Below are 6000 nucleotides of genomic sequence, written 5' to 3' on the forward strand. Positions count from 1 at the left end.
AAATATATTGTGATAAATATTGTGTTATAGGGATGGTCGTACCTTGACTTATTTAAACTGTATATGTTTGAAAAATCATGATTTTAGATTACCAAATGGGTGTGGTTTGTTTGGTTATATGAGCATGTATGGTTGTGTTTTTGTTGAAATGCAATAGGAACTAGGTTCCAAATTGTTTCCGCTACTGAAAGAGTATCTGGCTCTATATCCGAGGGCATGAAATATCTCCTGCCATGTTTGGCAAGAGTGTCCGGCTCTATATCCAAGGGTATGAGGCTTACCGGCTAATTACCGAAAGGTGTGGATCCACTAGTTGTACCGGTATGATGCCATGGGAGCTTGGGGCTACACCATGTGCTAGGGATGCCGTGTAATGCGGGCCGACTTTGGGCCAAAGGGTGTGATGACATTGGGTTACTTGATCATGTGTGTGTGCATGAATGCACTGTACTAGAACTGTTTGTAAAAATAGTGGAATTGCATTGAACTGTGTATGTTTTATGTCATGATAACACTCAAATGCCACACACCGATATAACTTGGATCTACCTTACTGAGAGGTGTCTCACCGATGCTGTACGTACATATTTTTCAAGTCCTTCGAGTAATCGGAACTAGCGTCCTTGTGTTCGGAGCGTAGTGGTCGATGTACCGTGAAAGGTACTTGGGTAAGTACTAGGACTGTACTGGCTTGTCTTTTGTGGTTTTGGGCGGACACCTGGGTTTGTGTTTTGTATTATGGATCCTAGTTTCTTTTGTATAGACTCTGGTATGGTACAAGGTATAAATTAAAAGACCTTTTTCCACTGCGTATCTGTTTGTGTATAAATGTCTATAGGGTGCCTGGGAACCCCATGGGGTCGGACCCTTATTCATTTTGGAGTATCATGGTTGTTTGTATGATATAGGGATAAGTTAGGTTACTTATTCACCCTGGGTCCCATTACTGGGTTCGGGTCGTGATAAGTAGGCTACAAATGGGTCTTCACAGTAAAATATAGAGCCGATGGGACAGGTTAAACGGTGTAAACCTCGACCTATTGCAAAATGGTTTACCCAGACCTATGGCATTGTGATGCAAGATAGGATGGTACTGCCCCCAAGTTGATGCAGGACGGGATAGGGTGACCTAGTCCTACCAATTTTCAACCCTAACAAGCAAGCATACACACTCAAGACACTTCAAATTAAGAATTCATTTAATCAACATAAACACAGTAAATCAGAGGACATTTCACATGTTCTAGAATTTTTTAAAAGGTTTATGATGCTATCCAGGAATAAGTCCCGATTGATTCTCTCATAAAGATATTAAGTTAAATATAGAAAGATGCAATTTCAATGTTTCAAGAATGAAATTCTAAGCTTAGCAAACAATATTCCATAAATGATTTAGAAGCTAGCAAGTATTGATATTGAAATCTAAATAGCTCAAATATGCTTTCTTAATCATGGAAGTTCAGAATCTCAAACAAGGGATTACACAAGGCTAAGCAAGGCTTTAAACAATGTGAAATCACATTAAAAGTTTATATTATGGGTGGTTACAATCTACTGGTATTAAAGGTCAGTTGCCTGAAGAATTTGTAAGTGGAATTCTAGGGAGGCAGAACTGGGTCAGTCGACTGAAAGAAGGACCTCAGTCAACTGACTGAGATTTCAGAAAAAATACCAAGAGTCAATACAAGATCAGTTGACTGACCTTCTATAGCATTGAATGAAAATGCGAGGATTCAAGGTTGTTTCTCAACGAATTCTTATGGAACTTTAAACAAAGGCTCTCAAGCAATTTTAGGTTGGTTTAAAAAGAATCTTGCCAAGGTAAATCATTGAATGGCTCGGTTTCACACAAATTCAAATTATACCTTTGAAATTCCTTAATCACGCTTTGAAGTTGTAATGAAGCTGTTGTATACTTGGGATGGTCCAAGCAAATATAGAAATCACCATGAACTTTGAAGAATGCCTTGATGATTTTTTATTACGCGTCAAAATTGTGTAATTAGGTATTTAAATTCATGCATTAAATATTTTAATTTTAACTAAATGCCTAATTATGCTTAATATTTTAACATTGCACTCTATTTAAAATATTTGTGTTTTATTGAATAATTTATGAATTTTTGGTATTTTATTATTGCGAGGTAAGTTATGGACATCAACAGTGACATTACATTGTAATCTGGGTGTAACTTTCTCATCTGAGTTCTGATCGATATGATTCAAAATGCTATGGAAAACTGATAAAGTACTCTACAACTTTTGTGTTTTGGTCTTTGAGAGGTACATGATTTAGGAAGGTCAAAATCCTCCTTGTGTGCTGAGAAACAAAGAAAAAAAAGGAAGAAACAAATAAAGAAAAGAATAATAATAATAATAATAATAATAATAATAATAATAATAATAATAATATATGATTTGACCTGGGCATGCAGCCGAGTCCTCTGGTGCGGGTGGTTGTGTAGAGCTCGTGAAGAGCCTTTAAATCCTTTTTTTTTTTTTCTCTCATTCATCTAGCAGCCCCCTCTCCTTTCCCTTCTCTCCCCCTTCCTCCCACTCCCTTAGCTTCCTACCTCTCAGCCTAAACTCTCCTGCCTCACTCTGCCCATCTCTCCCTCTCTGCCTTTCTCTTCTCACCTCTCTTCTCTTTTCCCTTCTCATTCTCTTAGTCCTCTCTTTTCTCTCGATTTTACTCTCTTCCCTTTTGGTACTGGCTTGCTACGCAAAACACCTTGCTGTGTTGCAACTGCTGGAACCCATGCTACTGCCTTCTCCCTGTGCTGCTTCCTCCATCTTTCGGCTGCTATGCTGAAGGAGGAAGACCCGAAGCCCCTGCGCTACTATTCCCCTCTGCTACTGCTGCAGCATAAAGAAGAGGAACCCGAAAGCTCTTGTGTGTTTGCTGCTGTCCCGCAACCCAAGAAGGCCACCACTCTTGCTGCTGCTCACTCACGGCCAGGAAGCTAGCTGATCTCTCTCTCTCTCTCTCTCTCTCTCTCTCTCTCTCTCTCTCTCTCTCTCTCTCTCTCTACTGTCTCTTTTTCTTTCTTCTCTTTTTCTTTAGTTTGTTTCTGTTCTTGCTTTTAAATATTTGAATACTTGTTATTTTCTTTTAGTGAAATTTTTATTAAGGTTTTAAATTTTTGAGTCTTGTTGGGTTATTATTAAGGTTTATTTATTTTTTTTCTTCTTATTTAATATTATTGTTAGTGTTAATTATGGCTTGGTTTACTTTTCATTATTAAAGTTGATTTGGTCTCTTAAAAAAATTATTTTCTTTAGGATTTAAATTTGTTGGGTTCGGTTTATTTTAATTTCAGTTTAATTAAAGTCCAAATCTTTATTGTATTTTTGTTTATCATTTAATTGTTAAAGAATTAAATTTTCGTTCTTCATTTTGTTAAAGTTTATTTCTTTTGTGTTGATTAAGGTTGTTAGAATTGCATGCTTTAATTACATAGGAAAGTTATCGTCTTTAGTGTTTTTGTCCGAACTTCAAATGTGAATTTTAATTTCTTCCTGGCTGATTAAACGTAGGGTCGTTTCTCGTTGTTAATTTAGTTGTTAAATTTAGTCAGTGTTAGGATTTATAATGTTCTTTTGATTCATCGAAAAAAAAAAAAAAAGGAATCTCAACATCCCAAAAAACTCAAGTCGGAACTTTGTTCAGTGACCCTTTTATTTCTCATTTTCAATTGGAATTACGCAAAATTTGGGATTAAGCTGCATTCCCTAAGGAGACGATCTGGCCTTTGGGTTAAGTATTACACGACTAAACTCTTATACTTGGGATAGCTTTTGATTTGCTCATTTTTCGAGTAAGTCAAGTTTTTGGTGCCGTTGCCCGGGAATGCCAGATTTAGTTTCAAATTAGTGTTTTTCTCTTTATTTTTCTTTTCTTCATGAAAAAAAAAAACGATTTTTGAAAAAAATTATAAATAAATAAATTATATATATGGCTGCACCTGCACCACGCACGCTTTGCAGCCTACATGCACCATTGCACCATCTTACACTGTTTTACCTTATGACGCACTTAATTTCATGATTAAGCGTGGGAAGACTTCATTGATACCTCAGTTCTACGAGATGGAATCCAAGTGTCTTTATCGGCACCTGGCGGAGTTTGAGCTGACATGCAATATTTTTTTTTCTCGTGATAGCACTGATGAATTTACTAGACTTCATTTATTTCTTGCCTTTTTGAAGGATAGGGCGAAGATGTGGTTTAATTCTTCGAGACCTCTTTCTATCTCTAATTGGGCTGATATGGAGCGTGAATTTCTGCATAAGTTTTGTTCCTCACAGAGAACTCAATTTTTGCAGGAACAAGTCATTCAGTTTATGTAGAAGAGTGATAAGACTTTTCGGGCTTGCTGGGAGAGATTCAAGGATTTGATAAGCACTTGTCCACATCACAGGTTCGAATCATGGAGGCTAGCCAATTATTTCTATATAACTCTTACTCCTGATTGCAAACAATTTGTCTATATACAATGGAGAACTCTTCAGCAAGGAACCAGATCAGGCACTATCATTCTTTGATTACTTAGTTGAAAGTGTCCGAATGGAATACCTGATGTAATCAGGAACCCATGGTTGTACAACCAATCAGCGCAATAAGTGGTGGAAATATGAGCCAAGATATTATCCAGATGCTCCTCTGCCTCAGTATCAACCACAGAAAATCTATTAGAGCAATGCACTTCGAGAATTTCAACCTAACGAAGCTCCTGTTTCACTGCCGACATTTCTTGAGGATAGCATGGCACAGGTGGCTAATACACTTCAAGAATTTATGCAAATTAATACTCAAATCATGAATGAATTGTAGGACACCATTAATGAGTTGAGCACGCAGTCGAATGTCTTAGAAAAAAGGAAATTTTCGGTAAAACCTCAGCCTAATCCTCAAGAATACTAGCACCAACAACAACATATACATAATGTTTTTCTTGAGATAGTGGAGGCCGTTATTACTTCGTGAAGTGGAAAAGAAGTTCCCTAACCTAAGATACCCATTGACAGACAATCAGTTGTTCCAGCACTTGAAGTTATGATTGAGACATATGAAGTCAAAGAAAAATCTGAGGAAGCGAGCCTAGAAGTGAAGAAGTCAATTAATGAGGAGGCTGAGACTAATAAAGAGTACCAACATGTGGTACCTTATCCTTAGAGATTGGCAGCCATGGAACCGTCACTCCCTACTGGAGTATATGTTAAGGAGTGCAATGCCAAAGTAAATCCCTACAGTGGTATAGTGATGGGTATACCTGATAAAGAGGGTGAGCAAAATGGTGAATGTTTTAAGGAATCAGGTAAAAATTTTAATGTTGATGCTTCTGAAGAACCAAAGGTAACTGCTCTGACAACTTTGCCTCAAAGACCGGTTCTTAAAGAAGTAAATTTCCTGAAAAATATGTTGAATAAAGATCCTTTCTTGTTAAAACAAGGAAGGCATTCTGCACATGTTTTTTCTGCAACCTTAGAACATATTGATTTATTTGAGGCTAAATTTTATGCAGGTAACAAGATAGATTCATTGTGGCAACTCAAATTTGGAGACTCACCTATTCAATGTATAGACCTGACCCGCTAGATGAAATTCCTCCATAGCCTCCGCCAGACAGATTGTGATGTTTTTCTTTCCTTTCTTTTCATTTTGTTTTACCTTGTTCTATTTTTAGTTAATTTTCAGGTACATTTTACCTTAGTTTCAATTTTCCTTTCCCCTTACTTCTCCACCCAGGTACGCTCCACTTCCCCCATGCACATCTTTTCTATTTGCCCTATGCTTTCACGTTGAGGACAATGTTCTAGTTTAGTTGGGGGGATGAGAAATGTAAGAACTCGAACCGTGATATATGGATTAATTATGTAAAAGAAGGATAAAATGGTAAATTGAGCAAAGTTCGTCGATGACGCCAGGGTTCGTCGATGAAGTTTCTTCTGTTCTCGTCAACGAAATTCAAAGGCTCGTCGACGAGAGGATGCTGTGAG

This window comes from Malania oleifera, chromosome 6 (genome assembly GCF_029873635.1).
Source record: "Malania oleifera isolate guangnan ecotype guangnan chromosome 6, ASM2987363v1, whole genome shotgun sequence".
NCBI lineage: Eukaryota > Viridiplantae > Streptophyta > Magnoliopsida > Santalales > Ximeniaceae > Malania > Malania oleifera.